This window comes from Danio aesculapii, chromosome 3 (genome assembly GCF_903798145.1).
Source record: "Danio aesculapii chromosome 3, fDanAes4.1, whole genome shotgun sequence".
Taxonomy (NCBI): Eukaryota; Metazoa; Chordata; class Actinopteri; order Cypriniformes; family Danionidae; genus Danio; species Danio aesculapii.
In genome coordinates this window covers 49,763,879-49,790,657 of record NC_079437.1, presented here as the reverse complement: position 1 = coordinate 49,790,657, position 26,779 = coordinate 49,763,879, and positions in this window count along the sequence as shown.

Sequence of the window (26,779 nt, the reverse complement as noted above, 5' to 3'; positions counted from 1 at the left end):
ACACTATAAATAAGTCATAACTAGAATGTCACCAAATACCTAGACTAGCACTGGTCCTCTGTTGTATTGGCTGGTGGCATATCTTCTTCCCTATTAGCAATCAATGTGGGACAATAAAAAAACGATAGCAAGGATGTTATGTGTCACGTGTCCCACCCCAGTTTCGCTGTTTGGTTGACTGTAGTAAAGTGGTGATCCTTTTATTTGCCATCTTATCTGGAATGCCTTCAAATTTGAGTCTCAAACCGTGGAATCAAGAGATGAACGGTTCAAATCTTTTTCTGGTTCTAAATGCATATGATTGGCTTCTGTCTTTAACGTGATAAATGGATGACTCAAACCGAGGATTTGAGAGATGAACGAATCAAATCTTTTTCCAGTTCTAAATGCAAATGATTGACCTTTTCCTTTTACGTGATGAATGAACAACTTAAACCGAGGACTCGAGAGATGAACGGATAAAATGTTTTTTCAGTTCTAAGTGCATATGATTGGCTTCTGTCTTTCACATGATGAAAGAACAACTCAAACTGAGGACTCTTTTTAAATGAACCCATCACTAGCTTAATAGTCACAAGTACTTTTAGAAGGGTTTTTTTTTACTCAGCCATTGAGTAGTATTTAGAACCAGTACTTTTATTCCACTTGCTCTACATTAAGGCAAGTAATGTACTTTTACTTGAGTGTGTTTCTCCTTTTGAGAAAGGGTTAGATAAAGTTAGATAAAACCAATTCAAAATCAAAGTAAGATAATGTAGTCGCACTTTTCTCTTACGTTTGCTTTTGAAAACAATATTGACTGGCTTTAGGGAAGGGTTTAGGTCAGTGGTTTATTAGGTGATCTGTACTAGCTTCACCTTTTTTACAAGAAGGACATGTATCCGAAATTTACAACAAAATATACCCTGTTATATATTTCAGATTGTAGAACAAAATATAGGCAGCACCCTCTAGTGGATTTGTCATCTGAAACTTTCAACAAAACGTATCCAGATAAACAGACTGAGGCACGAATTTCCACCTCCCATGTCAATCTTCACAGAAAGAAAACACATGTTTAGTGTGCTCTGAACTACATTCATGAGGTAACAACTTTATGGTCTCATCCCAAAGAGAGACCATAGTTTGAGCTTTAGTAAGGATTCAAAATAGCATGTTTATTTTGCAAACAGGACATGAGATGAACATATTTATTATTTTGTATTTGAATTCAATACCGATTTACTATTTACATTTCAAATTACAGTAGGTGTTTTATTATTTAATTAATTCTCTGTGTCAAATATTTACTAATAGATCAAGATATTAGTCAGGAAATTTAGTTTAATCCTGATCCAAGAGTCAAACAGAATATGAAGTGATTTGGGGAGAGAAGAGTATTTTACAGCAAGCATTATACAACAACTTTCACTGTACCATAAAATCACTACCATAAAATAGGAAACTGGGGTTTGGGCTGTGTACGTGAGGAACGAGTGTAAGCGATACGTGTAGTGGAACAGATGGATTGTGTTTTCACTGTTATATTTGTATCTATGGCAGCTATAGATATGAAGTGAAGTGTCAGACAGATGCCATTGGAGGGTGGGTTGAGGATTGCACGTCCTCTCCACCGCGAGGGCTGTGAAAGGGCAACTGGCCCTGAGCTGAAACAAGCTAAATCTTGAGGAAGGCAGGAAGGAAGTGCTAAGAGCACAGATGAATGCCTGGGAGTCCACTCCACATTCTAGCTTTGTTCATTAATCCATTTGTCATCTTTTTTTATGTTGAGTAAGAGGACCTTAAAGGAACACCCAACATTTAAAAATATCATTTACTCACCCTCATATTGTTTCAACATCAAACGATAACTCTTTCCTTTGTAAGCCAAAAGGCAAATCTTTAAATAATGTCCTCAATCCAACTGCATAAACAACTATTACAATAATAATATCACAACACATTAACAAGAGCTCTAAATCCCAGGCCTTGCACCCCACTTCTTTGCCCATTTTGCATATCTCATATTTAACACACGTGATTCAGATAACCAGTTTGCCCCAGCAGAGCCCCATGCTTGAACTGTGTCCTGATTGGTAGGGGGTTCCTATGTAGTATGTGGGTAAAACTCAAGATGTGCTATAGCGACAAATTTCTCAGAGGTTGTGGTCTTTAACCTCCTTGTAAGAACATCAGCTTCCCTTGCTAGAATCACCAGTTTGAGCCCTTCTCATGGCAGGTTTTCGTTGGACCGAAGAGGTTATATTGGTGCTGTGACCCGGATGGTCATTAGGTTTAGGGGTTGAGCGCATTGGAGGCAAGTTGAAGTGTACTGTGTGGGTAAACTTCACACTCCTGATATCAAAATATGCTCTAGCTTCAACCCCTACAGGCCACAGTCTTTAGCCTCCTTGTTAGAGTCAGTTCAAGCCCCTCTTGTGGCATGTGGGTGTCAGACCTGAATGTTAACACCTACACAGTGTTGATTGCTCCCTACTCCCTACCCAGGGGATATCTTTAATTAACTTCGTGCATTTATTCAAAGATCTGCACAACATCACTGTCTGCATCAGACGACACTTACTATTTTAACAAATATGGCTGGTCAGAAACATAATTATTACTATTACGATTCCAAGGTATTTATGACACAAAGGAATGCTCAGAAATGGACCCACAGACATGGTCAAAACTACTAAAAGCTTCTTGCTTAAGACTTGCTTTTAATGTAAACCTTTATTCTCTCTTTATGTGTAATCAAGTGTTTTGAAACAAGTCTCTTGCTCATGTATTAATAGGATGCTTTTAATACTTCTGCAATCAATGTTTAACTCTACCATAGCTGAACAAGATCATAGATGGTTCATGTTTGATGTCCCTGCAAAGCTAATTTGGTATACTGAACTATTGTTTACATTTTATGTTAACATGTATGCATTAACATTTTAATAAGCTTTGAACATTTCTGCATCAGTTTACACCCAGAATGCCAGATGGCAAATCATTACACTATGGAACAAAGACTACAAAACGTGCCTTGGGAGAGTTAACTTCTCATTGGTCATCTCGGCTCCGGAGGGTGGGTACAAAACCAACCATATAAAAGCTTGTACCTAAGGCCGCACTCTAGAAGACTAGAGCCCAGACCAGATTGAACCCAGAACTAGAATCCAGGACAACTCCAGGGAGCAGGCGGAGACCCAGACAAAATGGGTTAATCGCACAGCTCAGACATTCCTATCTATAATACCTTTCTTTCTTTTTTTGCAGAGTCTAGTAAAGTTCAGTGCACTGCAAAGACAATACCACCTCACTTCAAGCCTCGCGAGGACAAAGAACTGACCACCAGCTAACCACATGCTTAACAGAGGGTGATGTTGTGATTCTTCACATCACAAAAGGAATGCAAGTAACAAAAATTAAGTGTAACCCTACAGAGACCATAGAAGGATTCAATTGATTATTTTTGGTTTGCTTGGTTTGGTCTTACAAAATCTGTGTTTTTTCAATCGTTACACTCTCTCAAACTCTTATTTTACTTTCTTTACTCTTCTCTACAACTGTATGAACGTGTGTTTGTGTTAGGTGTTAATTTCTGTTAGATTAGTCAATCAAGTTGCATTTTGTATACAGATAGGTGCCTGTGCATGTTTATGAATCTAATGTCTTAAACTTCGATTCGATCTTGTTACCCTGCTTAAACATAAATGGGTTTTTATTTTTGATAACAATGGCTGTAATTGAAGTCAACTGTCCATCCGATCGATCACTGGATAATTTGTTTGTTCGAATTTAAAGTGTACATTCTTTTGAAGCCCCAAATCTTTAATTCCCTTTGAGCTAATTCGCTACACTAGCAAAGTGTGAAATATGACTAATATACAGTACCTCTGTATTTAAATACCATTTAAATTTACATACACTCTCAGAAATAAAACAGAAATAAAAGTACGCGAGCTGTCATTGGGTGGTACCTTTTCAAAAGGTACATGTTTGTACTTGAAAGGGTTCAAATTGGTACCTCAAAAGTATTTATTAGTACCTAAAAAATTAAGAGAAACACTTTTGTACTTTTTAGGTACTAATATGTACCATTGAGGGATTAATATGGACCTTTTAGGTGCAAAATTGTACCCTGTGAAAAGGTATAACCCCAGTGACAGCTCACATACCTTTATTTCTGAGAGTGTATCACACACTAAATTGTCATTTGAATGAAACAAATATGCTCCCTTCAAACTAGAATCAAGATAGAATCTTCACTGGTTCACTTGGTTTAGAAAACTCAAGGCCCGACCCAAGACCAGAGTAGGTTTGGGTTCTTCCTTGGGTCTTCATTGGTTCTGTCTCAAGTTGAGTTTTTCTTTAAAAAAATATGTTTTGGGTTTGGGTAAGAATTGATTTGGGTCAATTTGTGTTGGGTATAGATTTTAGAACCTGAGAAAACCTCTACTTTATATAGCACTTATGGTCAAATTAGAACAATGGTCCAAAGTAATGAGAAACCATCAAAATGTACAGAGAGGTGTGGTGTGAGGACTGGGACTGAAAAACACTAGTCTTACAACAATGCATGTTTATTTCCAGAAAATGACCTAATGGAAATATCTGAACTGTAACTCACATTAAGCCCTGCCCCTCAGCCCATTCAAGCCTCTTCAAGTGTACACTTTGGTGACATAACGCTGTACAGACTGGTAATAGTATGCAGTGTCTACACCAGTGCAGGTTCAGCCAAAGGGCACATGCAGGACACATAACTGTAACAAGGGCTCTGATATCCTGTGCTTGTGCTCTGTGACATGCTTGAGCTCAAAGGCTAAAAGACCAAAACTCCACATTAAGTGTGGAGTTAGGCCATGGGCAAGAGAGCTAAACTGTGGATTATTTTCCAATAGATTGGCACAAAATGCATTCATTGACCTAATCTTTCAAATTGCGCTCAGTGACAATGACAATGACAATGACAATGACAAACTCTGTGTACAGTATGCACAGCCAATTTTTTACATTTACTTAATCTTTTCAAAACTGTTAATGGTTTAAACAACTGCTAGGACACTGTTGTTTATTATTTGTTGATCAATTTTTAAAACTTTTAACACAGTTGGCTAAACAGCAGTCTATTTGGGCATTTTCTATTGCTTTGGTACCAAATGACACAACTACATGTTCAGAGAACAATATTTGTTTGAATTTCTCCTTAAGACATGCAATACCATCAAAACTCAATAGATCCAAAAGATCTTAAAATTGCTGTTAAAAAAACTGTTAAGCAGGAGATGAGCACAACCAAGATAGAAACAGGGACTCATCAAGTGGGGGTAAATTTAGTGAAACTGAGGATCAAGTTGGAGTTGTAGAGAATGAGGAACATGATGCAGTCTGAGGAATATAGGGACGAGGCACATCCAGAACAGTGGAACAACATGGCACTTCCGACCATCAAAATTATTACCGTGTATGCCACCTTCTAGTAACAACATAGGCTCATTGTTATAACGTACCCTCGTATACATTTCTGGTTAGTGTGAACTATGTAGCCAGAGCTATGTATGGCTGCATTTCATCTTTTAAATGAACTCTACAGGGTGGTATAGCGCTGACGACTGCTTCTGTACCAGTTTGCCCAGTAGCTTGCCACGTACGTCGTTGGACTTGAGACACAGAGAGGAGTTCACCGCGACAATGGGGTTCGAGTCCAGTGAAGAACAGTTCCAGAAAGCATAAACAAAAGGCAAAAAATTAAAAAATAAACAAGTAAATAACAGGGTGAAAACGTGGTAATATCTGAAAATGTTGTAAAAATCAGGCAGCCACAAGGGCTTTTCTTTCTCAGGATTGCTTTTGAAAACACTGTCAGTTGGGTTTATGGAAGGCGGGTCAATTGGTGGTTTTTAAAAACACTATTGGTTGGGTTTAGGAAAGTGGGTGGGTGGGGGTATCGGTCAGTTGGTAAGTCAGTCAGTTGACAGCGGCCTCTGGTGGATTTATGCGAGAAGAGCAGGCACGAATGGCACTCGCGAGAGAGATTTAAGAACTGAAAAAGAATACATATCAGCCTCTGGCAGATTCATGATAACAAAAATTGCAAAAAATAACGTACCTCTGGGGACGTATTTTGCACTCTCCAGAAATGTGTCTGAATAAAAGAAACGTCAACAAGGACGAATCCAATTGCAAGTGTGGTTTTATTGTGACCTGGATCGCAGAGGAACAGTGCAAAACAAACTAAGAGCACAAACAGCAGACCGCTATTGCCAAAATAAGGGCTGTGAAATGTCCCATAGACAGTCGATACCAGTGAAAGCAGCACTAAGGAGAGTCCGACGCACAATGCTACAGAGTGCCCTGACAGAGACACAGAGAGTAACGTGAATACACAACAACGAACTGACAGTGAAACTAGGAAAACCGCCCTGAAATAGATCCGATCTGAAATAAAACCGCTGATCAATAATGAGCAAAAAAAATTTTAATAAATAAATAATGAAAATAAAAATAATAATAATAATAATGAGCATGACACGTGACAACAACAACACTACACACCACAACAAACACACATGGGGTAAGGAAAACAACACATGTGACAACATGTGACAACATGTGACAACAACACAACATGCAATAAGTGACACAAACACAGAAGGTGCGCACAAACCCATGATCTCAACAAAATGTATGCATCCATAATGAGCCTGGGTTGGTTATTTTGCCAAATTATTTTCCTACTTACATTTTTTGTTTACTTTCGGGTCCAAATATCTGACAATTCTTAAATCAAGAAGCATTTTCTACACAAGCCAAAACAATTGTCTTTTTTTAAGAAATGAAGAGATGCAAAAGCCGTTAAACGGCACTTCTGACAAAAATGAGATGATGACATTGAGCGAATGCTTAAGGCACATAGTACATGTTCAACAAATCATTTAGCTTCAAGCCATCTAAATCACAGCGTCAGCACATTTAGAAATAGCAGTTTGTTGGCAAAAGCCTCTATATGCCACTTGCCTTTGATAGCAAAAGCCGCTATGTCACGAGAACCAATCAGAAGGTGTATCAATCAAATCAAATCAAATCACATGTTGTCAATGTAGCAGTGCGCTGATATGCTGGCTTTTATGAGGAGACTGGTTTTATTCTGCTTCCGATTTAGATTTTAAAATATGGAGTTTGATGTACTGCATGAGCCTGCCCGTCTGTCACTGAAAGGCAAATGAAATGTCCCTTGCCTAAAAACTCATTATAAGTAAAAGAAAACATATTGTACCGACAGTAGAATGTATCATGCATTCATATCGTTTTTTGTGCAGAGACGCTACTTTGAGTCCGATTTTCTATATATTAAATGGCAACTCCATTTCATGAAAAATGCAAGTTAAACAAAATGTTGTTCTTTTCACATGGATGCTATGACATGACAGGAGAGATGAAAAAGAGATGATCAAGACTTTGAGTATGGTAAGGATGAATGAATGACAGCTTCTAAAAGTGTCCGAGAGACACTTCTTTTTTTGCACAGTAGCCTACTTTGTGTTTTATTTGCTAATGTAAGCTATTTTTTAAAAGATAAATATAATGTACAAAACTATACATTATTCATATTGCTTTATACTATATGTCTGATAAGCTTTTCTATAAATGGACATTGCACAGACATTGATGTTTCTGAATGCTTTGCTCTGTTCTACTTGCAGTACACCAAAATATTTGAATTGTTAATATTTTTATTTGCATTTTGCACATAAAATATGATAGCAAGGGGAATGTTTTTATTCATTTTATTTTAATGTTAACACACAAAAGGTTTTTATAAAGAATGTTTTGCACTGTACATTTTACACTAGCTACATAATTTTAATCTAACAAGCTTAGTTGGCAATGTTTACATTGTTCTATGTACATTAAATCTAAATACCAATTATCAGAAATGACAACAGACCATTTAGATTTTATTAATGTCAATTTTAATGTTATTGGCTTAATGCACTTACCTAAAAGATTTCATTCATTAATTTTTCTTTGGCTTAGTCCCTGGTTTATCAGGGGTCACCACAGTGGAATAAACCACCACTTACTTGACAGATTTATGTGTTTTTAATTGTAGGTGGTTTGTGTAGAGTGTTTTATGTTTGGTAAAATAATTTGTAATTGCATCCTTGGTGATTTTCTACTAATTACACTGTCTTGTCCCGATAGGTGGATTTAGAGGTTCTTGCAAAAAAGCACAAGTGCATTTAGCTGGTTTTGAGCAAAAGAAAATCTACTTTGTTAAAAAAATAAATATTTTATTTACTAGCTTAAAAACCTTATCATCCCCTATAAAGTGACACTGCTGAACCTAATCAGAGGAGCCTGATAGAAAATGCTCATTTACAAAAAAAAAAAAAGAGGTCTGATGGATTTAGAGGGTTTTGGTTTTTGCACTCTTCAAATAATGTGCCTAAGTTAAGTTTTCTTTAAAACAAACTAAATAATTTGCCAATGGAATAAGCAAATTAATCTTGTTTTTCTTTTTGACAAAAGATTTTTCTTACCCAATTGACAGTTTTTTTTTCTTGTTTTAGGGAAAAACTCATCTAAGTTTGACATTAATTTCCAAAACAAGACAATATGTTTTGCTTGTCTAGAAAAGGCTTCTTGGTTTAATAATTTTTTAAATATTTGGACTGCAAACAACAAAAACTGTTAGTAAGAGAAGCATTTGTTGCAGTGTACAGTTACTAAAATAAAAATAAATACTTTAGAAATACAAAATATTTTACAAACAAATAGATTTAGTGTTAGAGATAGGGATTCAGTGATAGGGATTTAGTCCATCTAAACCAGTGATGTCCAAACTCTGTCCTGGAGGGCCGGTGTCCTGCATAGTTTAGCTCTAACTTCCTTCAACACAACTGCTTGAAAGTTTCTAGTATGCCTAGAAAGAGCTTGAGTAGCTGGTTCAGTTGTGTTTAATTGGGGTTGGAACTAAAATATGCAGGACACCGTCCCTCCAGGACCGAGTTTGGACACCCTTGATCTAAACCAATGGTCTCAAACACCATTCCTAGAGGGCCATAGCTCTGCATAGTTTAGGTCCAACTCACACTTGCTTAATAGTCTCTGGTAGTCATGAACACCTTGATTATTTGGATCAGCTGTGTTTGATTGGGGTTGGAGCAAAACTGTGCAGAGCTGCGACACTCCAGGAATCGAGTTTAGGACCTATGATCTAAACATTTAACGCAATATATACTTCAAACATTAGAGTACAATGCTTAGTATAATTCATTTGCTGTATAAAAATGTACACAAATGCTTTGTGAAAAGTTACATTCCCATCAAGGTTGGTATTCACTTTCACTGAGAACAAATAGTAAATTCCACAACAAATGAAAGAAATTGACTCATAAAAGTAAACAAAATAGACTACTTCACTGATGCTGGATAGATGTAAGTTGCACTGCTGTTCCCACTCTGTTTTTGTGTTTCTGTTTATCTTTCTATCTCTCTCTCTTTCTACATCTGTTGAGTGAATCTCCAGCCTCCGTTTTCTCCCCTCAGGCTCCACGCATCCAGCTGAAGGAGATGCTCCGTCCAGACGACAAAATGCATCACAATGAAACCATGTAGACTTGTCTTCAGTGACAGATGGAACACAAAGAGAGATAATGAATGCATTTTCAGCTAGTTATTTCAAAAAGCTGATGTGCTGTCCCTGGTGTGCTTTCCATTTAACCAGATGCTTTAGCTCACAGATGCTGTTTGTCAGTGATGAGTATTACCAAACAATACTTTGATACTGACCTGTGTGAGCTTGCATATGTTGTCTGCATTGGTTGGAATGGATGCATTATGATTCTTTTTTCGTTGATTCAGAACATTTCTTCAAGGACGTGAACATATTTATGACCCTGGGCCACAAAAGCAGTCATAAGGAAGACTGAATAAATTTTTGAGTAAAAAGTCATTGATACATTGAAATTGGGATTTGAAAGCTGAATAAATTGTTCATTTATGTATGGTTTGTTAGAATGAACAATATTTGGCTGAGATACAACTATTTGAAAAAAAAAATCCATCTATTAAAGAGCCCTTATTGTGCATTAAAAAGGGTCATATTTTGGTTTTGGGGGTCTCCAACAACAGTCCGATGTGCATGCAAGGTCAAAAAACACTTTGTCTCATAATATGCATTTATTTTTACCTAATTATCCCAACAACTCCCATATGATTCGTTCAGCGATTCATTTGTTACCAAACCCCTCCTTAGTGCAATGCTAATCTGTGCTGATTGGTCCGATGACCCAGTCTGTTGTGATTGGTCAACAGCTGACGGTGGCCATAGCAAGGACAAACGGCATTGGATCGCGAGCTCACAAACGCATTTAAATCCGAAAACAAAGCGGCACGCGTCATGTTTTCAACGTGTTTTAGACTATTCTGTCATGTCAACACATCTAAAGACTCATTACAGCAGCGATTCATTCAAAACACTATGAGTTGATTCTTTTATAGATTAATCAGAAGGTTTTAAACACAGTGCACTTCCAGATTAAAGCCTTAGCTTGATATTTTACTTCACTTAGAGCTGTGTTACACACGGCATGGAAGGTGATTTTCAAAAACCCATAATAGGGGTTCTTTAAGAAAATCACATTTAAAGATGCCTAAATTAAGTTCTTAGCAATGCTTATTATTAAACAAGATTTACGTTTTTATCTATTTATGTTAGTAAATTTACAAAATTTCCTCATGTAACATGATCTTTACTTAATAAGCTGCATCCCAAATGGCACACTATACACTATGCATTATGTACTTATGCACCTACAAACTCAACAGAATAGTATTTAAATGTAGTGTTGTCTCGAATTGAACACTAAAGTTTTTTTTACTACGTAGACATTCAAACCATTTCCCAGATGACCTTTGACGGTTGCCAAATAATAAAATTACAATTGACAAAATAACAAAATAAATGACCAAACTACCAAATAATACATACATACTACTTCCCAGCTAACAGATCATTGCGTGTTGTGTCAACCATCTACGCATCATTTAATTTAAACAGGTTTAATTTCCTACCTTATTGGAAAAGCAGCAGGTTAATCTGCCATTCACGTGTCTTTCATGCAGAAAAATCTCCTCAGGTCTTTGGATAATTATGCATTCAGATGTTAGTGTCCAAACACATCTTTATATAAGTTCAGTATTGATGTTGCAGATGAAATATAACACAGAAGACGCAATTTAAATATTTTACATTTGGCTAGATATTAATTAACAGTCATACAAACATCTTTACCGAAGCCTCTCTACTTGACGGTTGGTCTCGCGCATCCATCATGTTTGTAGTTTATTTAAACTTTTGTAGTTCTAATCAAATTCACATCCAACACGCAATGTATTGTGGGCAATATCAGCGGTTAGAGTATGACATAGATATTTACATTAGAAGTCGCCTATGCCGTTGTTGTCTATTGGAAGGAATGTGTCAATAGAGCCACCATGTAAGTACAGGGTAGCGCTCCTTTGAAATGAATGTGGCACCAAGGTGCAGTGGAGGACTGGCCATCCAGCCAGAGAAATACACATATATACATTTATCTTTGATCGGGAGTTTTCCTAGTGGTCAGTATGTAAATATTTTTTTCAATTACGAAAATTATAATTTTACATCACTTTTCTTCATCGATGGATGAGTGACCGCATGGGCATTGATGACAAAGAGCATGTGTTTGTGTGCATGGAAATGTATTATTCTCCCTACCTGTTAAATTTGATCTAGTTTGTGTCCTGAAACTCTCCTGCTTTCACTTCTAAGTCTATTGGGGGGAGCGATTTGTTTATGAATGAATGCCCATTATGAACGACTCGTTCACTTGGCCGACAATAATACAAGTTTCTTGCACCGCAGCATCTTGTCATACATCATTGTTTGCTGATTTTATTCAACAAAACTAGTATAATCTTACTTTTGAAATATTCTGCCTTTGTGCTCTGTTTTCTTTGTTTGCTCGTTACTACACCTATGCACAGCGCAAAAGCCCAGCATCTTCAGATTGGCTTTAGTCTTCACTAGTGCGGTTGAATAACATTTGTCCTTGGAGCACTGTAAAAATGTGGCGGCGCTATTGAAGCATGCTCAAGGTCTGTATTCGATATCTAGAGTATAAATCTATGAGAGTATGGACGATTTGGGACATACTAATTCGATTTTCAAATACTATGTAGGACGGATAGAATGTGAATTGGGACACGGCAAATGTAATCCAGTGTCCGAAAGCTCCACCTCTTTTTAATGGTTGACTAAGTGCATCATCTTGGTATTTAAAGTGCACTTATTCTTTTTATAGTTTTCACTGTGAATGCACTACTTAAACTATGTGTACTACAAAATGGCGTAGAATAGTGCATAAGTATGCGGGGCGCAATCTATAGTTATATTTTACTAGGTAGCATCTTGTTGTCACAGCCATGCCAGGTTCTCCCTTTCCTCAATCACCTCACCCCACACAATCTTCTTCTTTGTTGTTTAATGACGGTCAGCAAGCAACGTTAAGGTGCATTACTGCCACCTACTATACTGGAGTGTGAGCCTGAGTCAACTACCTCCCAAAAAACACAAAAAAAAAACAAACAAACAAACAAAAAAATAAATAAAAAATAAGACTTTCGTCTTTTAAATTCTGTTAATTAGTCCAGTTATTCTTAGATAATTTAATAAACTCATTGTTTAATAAATTCATTGTTATGGCCCCCAAGCATAATTTTAATGCTGATTTCAAAAGGTTCTTGCTTCAGTATTTCTTTCTTTAATATTTCACTTTCAATTTTTTAATTTTAATTTTTGACAGTGACATAATACGTGTTCGACTGACTCCTCCTGACAATGATCACATAAGCCAGTTGGATTTTTCCCTATTATTCATTTATTCATTCATTTTCTTTTTGGCTTAGTTCCTTTATTAATCTGGGGTCGCCACAGCAGAATGAACCGCCAACTTATCCAGCATATGTTTTACGCAGCGGATGCCCTTCCAGTTGCAACCCACCTCTGGGAAACATCCATACACACTCATTCACACTCATACACTACAGACAATTTAGCCTACCCAATTCACCTGTACCGCATGTCTTTGGACTGTGGGGGGAAACCGGAGCACCCGGAGGAAACCCACGCAAACGCGGGGAAAACATGCAAACTCCAAACCTGTGTGTCCCGTTCTCAATCGTGTTATTATGCCTTCTGTTTTTATTTCCTTTACCTATCTTCCAATTTCCTACTTTCTTCTGATTTCTATAGTAGTGTCTACCCGTTATATCCCTATCTCAATTATATTGCCAATGTTTTAATATTTATTCATTCATTCATTCATTTTCTTTTCAGCTTCATCCCTTTATTAATCCGCGGTCGCCACAGCTGAATGAACCGCCAACTTATCAGCACATGTTTTTACGCAGCGGATGCTCTTCCAGCTGCAACCCATCTTTGGGAAACATCCATACACACTCATACACTACGGACAATTTAGCCAATCCAATTCACCTGTACCACATGTCTTTGGACTGTGGGGGAAACCGGGGCACCTGGAGGAAACCCACACGAACGCAGGGAGAACATGCAAACTCCACAAAGAAACGCCAACTGACCCAGCCAAGGCTCGAACCAGCGACCTTCTTGCTGTGAGGCGACAGCACTACCTACTGCGCCACTGCGTCGCCAATGTTTAATATGTTATTCTTAGCTACTTTTGCTTCTGATTTTCTAAATAGGATTTTCATGATTTTGTCTTGCTTTCATCCCTCTTTAGCTAAAACATCTGCAGCTTCGTTCCCTTTAATTCCTGTGCTGGAATGTGCTAAAGTCTAAAAAAAAATTCATATATTTCATATATGAAATCCTGCCTGTGCTTTGATAATATTGACTTAATTGACCTCAATGCTGAACTGGAATCTGAATATATAATTACTCTCTTCATGCCACTTTCCTCTGTTCAGTACAGAGCAGCAATTATAGCCATCAGCTCTACTGTATATTGCCAGGTGATCTGTAGTTCCCTTCTTTATTGAAATACCTAATTTTGGTACAAAAACAACAAAGCCTGTCCTTCATCGTATCCAATCCCTCACTATTCCTCACCTTGCGTCATTCAAGCACATTATTCCCTCACTATAAAGTCACTTCAGTCAGCACACTGTGTCCGACCTTGTCAATACTGAAGGATTTCACTCTATAAACAGGCAATGGTTTCAAATCACTGAAATAGTAACTTACCTGTCTCCGTGTGATTCCCAGTGTCTGTGTCCTTTTCCTAGTGTGATTCTCCTGTAGTGATGGTCAAAAGAAGCTTCCTGAAGCAGTGAACCGTTCAACTCAATTGCATCAGAAAAAGATTTGTTACTTAAAGCTTTCCAAATCAGATCTCAATGAGAACTTCTGCTGATTAAAGTGTGGGAAAGCACCGTGTTGCAAAAATGTCAAATGTTCACAACTGACCAACTCATTCATGTAGTAATACAACAATATTATAAGCAAATTACACAATTACTGTAGTTTTTTTACATACAGTATATGGTAAGTTACATTACACCACCGATTACTATAGTAAAATCCAAGGTATTCATAAGTATTTATCTATTCTAACTGATCCTACACCCACACACTCATTCTGAGCGGGGATCGAACAGGCGATTGCTGCATGGGAGGCAAATACTCTAAGGAGGAGGCTATGAGAGTGAAAATTGTCCGCTGTATTTGTCAGCTGCTCTCCATTACACACTATACTGCAATATGCAGTGGCATTCTTTTAAATTAGTTGTAAATAATATGCTTATACACTTAAGTATGGTTCAAAAGCTTTTTACTATGAATTACTATTGTATTTTAGTTGAATTACTGCTCCGTTGGACTGGTGCAGTGCTTTTGAAACAGTAGAGACGTATCGACACCTAATGTCTCACTATACACTTTACTAACCCACGAGGGTGTTTAAACCTTTGAATCAAAACTCGAAAGCAGTTATTGATCACGTGACCATGGCTAAATGAATCAAGCTCCGGTACACTGCTTCACTGCAAGATGTATAAATTTTTTGATACTTCAAAGCCTTGGTGCATAACGTCACATCACTAGTCTCCTGTCTGGTTGTCCGTTGGTCTTCAAGCCTAGTCTCGGAGTCTCCTCATTCCTCCAGCATCCCCAACTGGTGATTTATTCTTTCATCTGCCATTCAGATGAACTCCAGCCTCCTGCGCTTAGACTGCAGCTCTGCACAAGAAGTTTGGCCAGAGAAGAAATGGTCGTGCCCAACTGAGCCTGGTTTCTCTCAGTTGTTTTTTCTTCCCTTTCGTCATTTGGTGAAGTTTGTTCCTCGCCGCTGTCACCCCTGACTTGCATGGTTTGGGACTTGTGGAGTTGTGCATCGATGAATTTGCTCTTTAGTGTTTGGACTTTGAGCAGTGAAAATTAAACCACACTGAATTGAACTAAACTGAACTTAAACTCTGAAAACTGGACTGACACTGTTTCAATTTACTATACTATTCCATGTGAAGCTGATTTAACATAATCTACATTGTAAAAGTGCTATAGAAATTAAGATTAATTGAATTGATATCCTCTTTAATAACTTAATACTTTCAACATACCATCCATGTCTTGGTCGTTCTGTGACACTCATATTTAAATTTTTCATATAAACATGATATGAAAGCACTGATTCACAAAAGCCATGTGAAACCATTGCTTATAAATGAAGCATTTTTGCAGAAGTAGATAGAGCTGATAGATATGCAAAGGCCAGATTGTCTAAAACTAACTTGAGCTCTGCAGCTAAACTTCTTGCCAGCAGAAATGTGTTAAAACTGAACACAGAATATGTGCAGTTGAGAAAGGCTTAGGCTTTTAATGTTTTGCAGAGAATTTATAGAAAAAGAGGACACATGTATGGGTGCGGCAAATGGAGCACTGGAGAATGATTGACAACTGACGAATTTCACTAAACTCCACCTATTAATATCAGCTGCCTATATAAGTTGAAGTCAGGAAATGAAAATGGTTGGGCACCCCTGAATGTAACTTTTGCATTGCATTGTGGATAACAGAATTCTGTGAATCGAATTATTCATTTGTATCCAATAAATTGCTAATATGTTAAACCTTGAAGAAAAAACTTCTCCTGACCTTTTTTATTGAACACGCATGGAATTGATTAAATATTCCAACAATTCCCATCTCTAATAATAGCACAAGCATACATTTTCCTGCATAATACATAATTAGCACTTTGCTTTGTTAAAAAACATGGTGCTATATACATATTAAATTAAGTCCTCATCAGCTAAAATACACCTTGCTTCACATTGCACGGAAACTAGGTGTAGTTTAGCAAATGAAATTTTAAAATTCATACAGCACAACTCTTGCACATTTAGCTCCTATATTAGAGGATTTCATGCTGAAGTACCGCATGCCATCATGTCGCAGCTGTTTAGTGAATTTGCCTCTGAGTGTGGCATTGAGCAAAGCAATTATTCACAAAACCCATCCATTCTTTGTTGAACGAGAGAACTTTGTCATTGTTCTCATAGCCAGTCTGAATAATGAACTACAAGACTGTCACGGATTGGCCAGGCTCTTCCACCAACATCACGCACCGAGCACCTTCACCTGAGTATTAACCACGCACAGCTGCACCCAATCACTCCCATTCACTATATAAGCACACACCTCACTTCACTCATTGTCCGGTCTCGTTCCTACGAAGCGGACTCTGAGTGAACCACTTCCTAGGTTTCACTCCCCTACGATCTCAGCAATTATACTTAACGTTATTCTGTTTCCTTCTAGTCTGTCCAGTGTTCCCGGTGTCCTGTCAGCGTTGTGTGTCTCGTCAGTCTGTCTTCCCCGCAAGTCCTCTGGTGTGTGCATTCGGTCATCCTTCAGTGTTTGTCATCCCACCTGACAAAGAGGATCATCAGTTCCACTAAACTCCGTTCATCGCTCCATCAATATTCATTAATACTCTACTGTTGGAATAAACATTGTTTATACTCACTCCCCTTGTTTGTCCGTCTGCTTCCGTAACAGAAGACCGGACCTTAAACTACCAACAGCATGAGCACTCACGATCCCCTTCAGGAATTGGTGGATTCATTGAAGAGAGTGCTACTACCATCTGCTCCACTTCCCGAAGCACCACCAGCACCGAGCACTTCTTCACCGTCCATCCACTCATCCAGTCCCATGGCTCGACCAGCGCCCTACTCTGGCGGGGCGGAGGAGTGCAATGGATTTCTCCTGCAATGTTCGCTGGTATTCACTATGCAACCCGAGTTATACCCTACAGATCGGTCCAAAATCGCTTTCATCATCTCCCTCCTCTCTGGGTCGGCTCTTCGGTGGGCTGAAACCATCTGGCAACAGTCTGGGCCGGTAACAAATTCCATTCAGTCATTCACAAAGTACTTCAAGGAGGTTTTTGGTCGCGCGGATGCTGAAGTAGCAGCTGGAGAACAGCTATACCATCTCAAACAGGGAGCCATGTCCACTCAGGATTATGCTCTCAGGTTCCGAACTCTGGCTGCTGCTAGCGGCTGGAATGAGCGATCTCTCCTCACAACCTACCGGTTCGGACTAGAGCCCAGCCTCCGGTTACAGCTGGCCGCCCTCGACGATACGATGGGATTGGAGAAGTTCATCCAACACTCTCTGCGCTGTTCCGATCGTCTGAGGGTCTACCAGCATGATCCTCCACCAATATCCCAAGCACTCCTCCGTTCGCCAGAGCCAGCCGTCCCTCCAGAACCAGAACCCATGATCATCGAATCTGGTAGACTCACGATCACCGAGCGACAGAGGAGGCTGACCCGGGGTCTGTGCATGTACTGTGGCGCCAAAGGACATGTCAGGCTGGACTGTCCCATTCGTCCAGCACGCTCTGTGGTGAGCTTGTTCAGTTCTCCTATTGAAAAGATGCATCCTCTCACCACTAATGTCCAGTTAACTACCCCTTCTGTCTCAGTTTCAGTCACAGCCCTCATCGACTCCGGGTCAGCAGGAAATTTCATCTCGCACGCCCTCTGTCGCCGACTCCAGCTTAACACAGAAGCCTCGACGCACGTCTATCAGATTCAGCCCATAACCAAAGATATCCATTGTCAGGCACGTATCCATCGAAAATGTGAACCCGTCAATCTCCAAGTAGGACTGCTCCACAAAGAGGAGATTCAATTTCTGGTTCTGGAGGGTGCATCGATGGATATCATCTTAGGGCGCCCGTGGCTGGTGAAGCACGATCCCATCCTCTCTTGGGGCACAGGAGAAATTAAGAGATGGGGAGAAGAATGCCGATCCAGCTGTTTTCCTGATCTACCCTTACAAATTCGAAGACCCCTTACCGTCTACGTCACGTCTGTCGAAAGTCCAGTCGAGAAAATATCCATTCAGATCCCGAAGATCTACTCCTCATACGAGGATGTGTTTTGCCCCAAGAGAGCTTCCCAGCTACCTCCACATCGGCCATGGGACTGCGCCATAGACCTGCTTCCAGATGCTCCTATGCCCAGAGGTAGGATCTACCCGTTGTCCCTTCCGGAGACCAAGGCAATGGAGGAGTACATCCATGAGGCTCTGAGTCAGGGGTATATCCGTCCATCCACGTCACCTGCTGCCTCAAGTTTCTTCTTCGTGGCTAAGAAGGATGGAGGGCTGCGGCCATGTATCGATTACAGAACCCTAAATCAAGGTACAGTCAAGTTCCGGTATCCCCTTCCTCTCGTCCCTGCGGCCCTGGAACAACTCAGATCCGCCAAAATTTTCACCAAGTTGGACCTCCGCAGCGCCTATAACCTGGTGAGAATACGTGAGGGGGACGAGTGGAAGACTGGGTTTGTGACCCCTACTGGACACTACGAGTACCTGGTCATGCCCTATGGTCTGGTTAACGCCCCCTCCGTATTCCAAAACTTCATCCACGAAGTCCTCCGGGAGTTCCTCCATCTCTTCGTCATTGTATACATAGATGATATCCTGATTTACTCCCGGAGTGAGGCCGAACATCGCCACCACGTTGCGGAGGTCCTGAAAACCCTCAGGAAACACCGCCTGTACCTCAAGGCTGAAAAATGCTCCTTCCATTCACCATCTGTTCAGTTCTTGGGGTACATCATCGATCAAAGAGGGGTTCGTATGGACGAGGGGAAGGTCACTTCCGTCATCTCCTGGCCCGAACCAAAAACCATAAAGGAACTCCAACGTTTCCTAGGATTTGCTAATTTCTACCGACGTTTCATCCAGAATTACAGTCTCATCACCGCTCCGCTCACCAACCTGTTGAAAAATAAACCCAAAGCACTACCCTGGCCTCCCGAAGCCGCCGCAGCCTTCCAAAACCTAAAAGAATCCTTCACTCAAGCCCCACTGCTGACTCATCCTGATCCTGACTTGCCGTTTGTGGTCGAAGTGGATGCATCGACCACCGGAGTGGGAGCCATCCTGTCCCAGTACCACGGTACTCCTTCATTACTCCATCCATGTGCCTATTTCTCCCGGAAGCTCAGCCCGGCGGAAAGGAACTATGACATTGGAAATCGAGAACTTCTGGCCATCAAGCTCGCCCTGGAGGAGTGGCGACACTGGTTGGAGGGGGCCAAACATTCGTTCCAGGTGATCACAGATCATAAAAATCTCCAATACCTAAAAGATGCTAAAAGACTCTGTCCTCGTCAGGCCCGTTGGTCATTGTTCTTCTCCAGATTTCAGTTCTCTATCTCATATCGACCAGGTTCAAAGAATATCCGAGCAGACGCACTTTCCAGAATTCACGACCAGCATGAAATTATTGAGACACCGGCCAAGATCCTTCCCGATCAGATCACTATCTGTCCCATCCAATGGTCCGCTCCTACAGTAATCGCCACTCCAGAATCCAGAACTCCGCCGGGCTGTCCCCCCAATCGACGCTTCATCCCTGAAAACCAACGGGTAGATCTCATTCATTCCAGCCATACATCTCTGGGCACAGGACATCCTGGGGCCAACAACACCCTCTCGCTGCTATCCCAACGCTTTTGGTGGCCGAACATGGCGAGGGATGTGAGAAGATACGTCCAGGGCTGCAGAGAATGCGCTATGGCAAAGAGTCCTCGCCATCTACCTGCTGGTAAACTCCATCCCTTGCCCATCCCAAACCGCCCCTGGTCACACCTAGGAGTTGACTTCATGACAGACCTCCCATTGTCTGAAGGTAACACCTGCATTCTAGTCATCATAGATCGATTCTCTAAATTCTGTCGTTTGATTCCTTTGAAAGGTATACCCACAGCCCTAGAGACCGCCGAAAACCTGTTCAACCACGTCTTTCGAAATTTTGGGTTACCAGAAGATATAGTCTCGGATCGAGGACCCCAATTTATCTCCAGACTATGGAGAGCATTCTTCAGACTCCTAGGTGTGACCGTAAGCCTCTCGTCTGGCTATCACCCCCAAACCAACGGCCAGACAGAGAGGAAAATTCAGGAAGTGGGGCGGTTCCTCCGGACCTTCTGTCACGGTCACCAAAACTCCTGGAGCCAGTTTCTGGGCTGGGCGGAATACGCCCAGAATTCCCTGCGGCAACCTACCACCGGACTCACGCCATTCCAGTGCATCCTAGGGTTCCAACCTCCACTCTTCCCCTGGGATGGCGCACCATCTGATGTCCCCGCAGTGGATTACTGGTTCCGGGAGAGCGAGAGAGTCTGGGACGATGCTCATCATCATCTCCAGAGGGCAGTACGCAGAACAAAGGAGGTATCGGATAAGAGGAGGATTCCAGGCCCCATCTATACTCCAGGACAAAAGGTCTGGCTCTCCACCAGAGATATCCGGTTGCGACTGCCCTCCCGAAAATTAAGTCCCAGATTTGTTGGTCCCTTCACCATTCTGGAACAGGTCAACCCCGTCACATACAAATTACAGTTACCACCACAGTACAGAATCCACCCCACATTCCACGTGTCCCTTCTAAAACCCTTTCACGATCCTCTGATTCCCTCCACAGAGCCTGGCCATGAAGAGGAACCTCCTCCCCCCCTGATGTTAGAAGAAGGGGCCATCTACCAAGTCAAGGACATCCTACGGTCCCGGCGTCGTGGTGGTCAGCTTGAATACCTCGTCGACTGGGAAGGATACGGTCCAGAAGAGAGGTCATGGGTCTCCAGATCCGATATACTAGATCCCGCACTTATGGAAGAGTTCCACTCCAATCACCCAGAATTTCCAGCACCTCGAGGACGAGGTAGACCACCACGACGTCGGAGGTTCAGGCCCTCAGGAGCGGGCCCTGGGGAGGGGGGTAATGTCACGGATTGGCCAGGCTCTTCCACCAACATCACGCACCGAGCACCTTCACCTGAGTATTAACCACGCACAGCTGCACCCAATCACTCCCATTCACTATATAAGCACACACCTCACTTCACTCATTGTCCGGTCTCGTTCCTACGAAGCGGACTCTGAGTGAACCACTTCCTAGGTTTCACTCCCCTACGATCTCAGCAATTATACTTAACGTTATTCTGTTTCCTTCTAGTCTGTCCAGTGTTCCCGGTGTCCTGTCAGCGTTGTGTGTCTCGTCAGTCTGTCTTCCCCGCAAGTCCTCTGGTGTGTGCATTCGGTCATCCTTCAGTGTTTGTCATCCCACCTGACAAAGAGGATCATCAGTTCCACTAAACTCCGTTCATCGCTCCATCAATATTCATTAATACTCTACTGTTGGAATAAACATTGTTTATACTCACTCCCCTTGTTTGTCCGTCTGCTTCCGTAACAAAGACATGAAGCTCTCAACAAAGACTGCATGTGGTGCGCAGTATGTTCCATAACAGATGGTGTTGGAGAGGAAGTTTTAATTAACATACCTGATTTGTTTAAGAGCAGACTTGTTTGTTTATGCAAATTTGATCCCATTATAATATGTGTGCTTAACTACTGTGTATATACAGCCTGATCTCATGAGGAAACGTAACTATTTTATGTTTTGTCAGTTTAGTGGCTATTTGGTACAAATTTGTATGAATTCAGTCGTACGAAATTACAATTTTGAATTAAACCCAATCGTCATTGGGGGAGGAACAAATCGTATTAAATTTAATGAGATCAGGTGGCGCAGTGGGTAGCACAATCACAAGAGGGCCTTGGCTAGGCCAGTTGGCAATTCAGTGTGGAGTTTGCATGTTCTCCCCGTGTTGGCGCGGGTTTCCTCCGGATGCTCCGGTTCCCCCCACAGTCCGGTTCCCCCCCATTCACACTCAGACACACTCATACACCTGTACCGCATGCTTTCTTTGGACTTGTGGGGAAAACTGGAGCACCCAGAGGAAACGCGAACACGGAGAGAACATGCAAACTCCACACAGAAATGCCAATCAACCCAGCCGGGGCTTGAACAATAGCAACCTTCTTGCTGTGAGGCGACTGTGCTACCCACTGTGCCACCGTGCACATTCAAAGAACAAAAAAAAAATAGAGTATATTGTTTTATAATTTATATGCGAATATAAAGGGAAAGTTTTTAGAACTTAAATATGTTAACTGTTGTTCTTATTGTGTTCCTATTGTATTTTTCTGCTATTGAGGTAGTATAGTAAATATATATTTCTGCTATTGAGGTAGTTTTGCTAATAAATTGCTAATAGGGATTTAGTGGTATAACTAATTTGGATATAGGTAAGGTTAGGAACAGGCTTAGGCCCAATCCCAATTCTATTTTTGTACCCCTACCCATTCTTCTTCCCCTTGGCCCTTGAAACAGAGTGTGAAGGGGAAGGGCTTCAAAATTTATGGGACGTGGTGTACAACACCTGCACATTTCATCATACTGTATGTCATCACGATCTCTTACTTCAAATGAGATTGACGATGGCGACTGCTGTAGTTATTCCAGTTGCATTATTTTTTGGTATTTACCTTCAGGAAATCACTAAAGGCAACTATACCATGTTACTATAATGATATAATGTTTCCACAAGATTGTAACTGTACTATGCATTTACACCATGGCCATATTCATCTATGTAAACGCAAGAAAACAGCATTAATATTATACCAGCCACTAGATATTTCTGACAGGGCATTGAGTGTCATCGAGTATCAGATGTGAAAATATGTTGTGGGACTGCTATACAGGAGTTATTATTAGGGATTATAAATAGCAAAAATTAAGCGATTTTTATTTTATACATTTTTTTAAAAGCATATCAAGGAGGGGAAGGGGAAGGGGTACAAAAATAGGGGCTACAACAATAGAATTGGGATTGAGCCAAAGAGTTCAGGGTGCGATACAGTTAGAGACAATGGTATAGTTATATTAAACAAATATTTCACCTAAAAATGTACATTTACTCACCATTTACTCACCCTAAAGATCCAAAGCTTTATGTGTTTTTATCTTCTGAAGAAGATATTTTGAAGAATTCTGAAAGCCTGTAGCCAGCAACACTCATTGTAGAAACCCCCCCCCCCCCCCCCCCCCCCCAAAAAAAAAAAACTGTCAGGCTTAGTGGTATGGAAAGGGTTAAGTGTTGGTTAGTGGTCAAGGGTGAAATATAGTTAGAGGACAGGCTTAGTGGTAATGTATACACTGTAAAATAATAAAAAAAATATATATATATATATTTTTTTTTTTAATTGAATCAAACGATATTTTCTAGTCATCTCAAACTGATTCAAAAGTTTAATAAGTTAAACTTTGTATAACTTAAAAAATGTTTAATCCTGATTAATTTATTAAAATTAGTTAAATGAACATACAGCTATTTGTTGTCTTGACTTTTTGTCATTTGTTTTGAAGTCCAAACACATGCACTATAGGTGAATTGAATAAGTTAAATTGGCCATAGCGTATGTGTGTGAATGCAAGAGTATATAGGCGTTTCCCAGTGATGGGTTGCGGTTGGAAGGGCATCCACTGTATATAACATATGCTGAATAAGTTGGCGGTTCATTCCGCTTAACAAAAATAAATTATTTTGAAATAAAAATCAATCTGGTGACATACTGTAACTTGACTTTCTTCTTCCTATTTCCTTAACACCTATGACGAATATCATAGATGGCTAATGAAACTTAAAAATAATCATTTAACAGTATGACATGATATAGTAACAGTTAAATAGAAGTATAGTTATATGTGTTCTAATGGTAAATGTAATACATAAATATTTTACATTTTGGTAAATTAGTGGCAACTGACATTTAGCCACTAAATAGCCAAAATGTAAACAGTCTACTATTGATCTGATAGTTATTATACATTATAGTGTAAGTGTAAAAATGCACTCTAAACTCAATCTCTTCATCTTTCTTTTCTCTTTCTTTCTCATCCTTGTACTCCACTCAGACTCCACAATCCATGACATCAGCATGACATACAAAGCTTTGACTGCACTTCATGTTAATGTTAAGATATAAGATCTTTGTGCTTGTCATTCATGAAACTGCATAACTACCCTTTCAATGTTTCTCTGTGTGTGATATTTCAGTCAAATCAGCCTTCAATTCTGCATCTCTGCGTGAAACCAGTATTGCACAATTCACACAGTCAGTTCAATAAAAAATGAAAATAAGTTTGTTAATTTAAATGATTTTGATTAAATAGAACCAAAAATGACGTGTTGCATTTCCTTCTAATATGCTTTCACATCCACCAGTGGAATGGTGAACCCATCTACAAGGTTGAAGTTAACTTACCTTTTAAAAAACAGCATAGATAGCTTAAAAGGTTGAAATTAACTCTGTTTGTTCTTTAACAATTGAGGGTTTCAATATATGCAACAAGATCAAGCTCTTGCTATGTGTTGAGCAAAATCTAGCTTTAAAATCTAGTTGTTTGCTTCTGGGAGTTTATAGGCAGAAAGGGAGAATGTGAGACCAAAAGACATCAGAAAGAGAATTATAGAGGATGGTCCTGTCTTTGGAAAGAGCATGGGTTGTTGTAGCTCTTCTGAGTCACATATAGTAGAGAAACAGCCCACAGTACAATGACTGAACTACATATTAATCAATGATGCCAGGATGAAAGAACCAGATCTAATGTACAGGAGGTTTTGAAAGGCTTGCGTGTGAGAATAAAGGCCATTGGATTTATGATGGAAAACACTGTTAGTGGTGTAGCATGTTGGTTCAGTAGTATCTGCATTGCAACAGATCTGTTATTCTTGTAACATCTACGCTGTAAAAAATAAATCCATAAAATTTATGTTAAAAAAATGGCAGCTGAGTTTGCTGGAAAAAATACAGTACGAACATAAATGTAATTTTTACATTGTATAGTAAATAACTGTATTTAGTCAATTATTTTTTGTCATACAGCAATGTTTTGAAGTATTAACATCAACACTATCTTACAAAAGTATTGTTGCTTATCCAAGTTTCAGGAACAACAAATAATAACTTGACTTCTAGTTGATCATTTGGTATCAGAAGTGGCTTAAATGAAAAGCAAAGATTACGCCTCTAGATTACGCTTATTTAACCAAAATAAAATATGATCATGTCTTGATTTTTCATTATTTAATTAGTCAGTAACAGTAAGGTCAGACTTTGCTTTGATAAAAGTCTTGTCACTTAATACAAATAATGTACAGTATAGCATATAAAGTCATGGTGCAGTGGAAAAAGAATTAATATTGTATATGAGTCTCATGAGTGTGGACGACTGCATCAATACATCTCTACAATGACTTAAATAACTTATTAATAAAGTCATCTGGAATGGCAAAGAAAGTGTTTTTGCAGGACTCCCAGAGTTCATAAAAATTTGTTGGATTCATCTTCAATGCCTCCTCCTTCATATTTCCACAGACATGCTCAATAATGTTCATGACTGGTGACTGGGCTAGTCAATCCTGGAGCACCTTGACCTTCTTTGCTTTCAGGAACTTTGATGTGGAGGCTGAAAAGCAGATAAGCAGCACACTAATATATAGATGATGTTCAATGTCATTCATACAACTTCTAAACACCATCATGGTAACACACATTAAGTGATGCAATAAACATTGTTTATCAACATTAGATGTAGCATAAAACTCTAATAAACATAACTCAAGAGAAAAAAAAACTTTGCCACCGATGATTTTAGATAAGAATCACTGTCCTGTGAGCCTCTGTTGATATTTATAGACATGTTGTCAATATTTACTTAAATGGATGGTTCACCCGAAAATGATCTACTTACCATTCTATCACCCTCCTCTTGTTCTAAACCCATTTTTGGTTTCTTCTGGAAACCAGTAGCCAATAGCTACATTTCCTTCCAAAGATGTGAATAAGACTTAAGCACAAAAGTGGAAAATCGCATAAAACATGATAAACTGAAACAGAATTAATAAAAAAAAAGAAAAATAGAATTTGCTGTGGTAGGAAAATGGCAACCCAGGCTCATTCTGAAAACGTACTGCTACAGTATACATTTTTTTCTCCACAAATCCACTAGAGGCCACTGTATACACTTTTTGAGATCTTAAATTTCTCTCGCGAGTGCCATTCGTGCCTGCTCTTCTTGCATAAATGTTGTGCGCAGTGTGACGCCGTTCCTTTTCGCGCTTACCAGCTGACTGCTTACCTCCGTATGGACGGCATTCTGGCTGCAACCGGTTTGTTTCATTAGCGCACCATTTACGTCACTGGACTAGAGACATAGAGAGGAGTTGTTCACGACGATGGGGTTCGAGTCCAGAGAAGAGCAGTTCCAGAAAGCAGGTAAGTAAAAATAAAACAAACAAGTAAATAGCAGGGTGAGAATGTGGTAAAATGTGGTAAAAA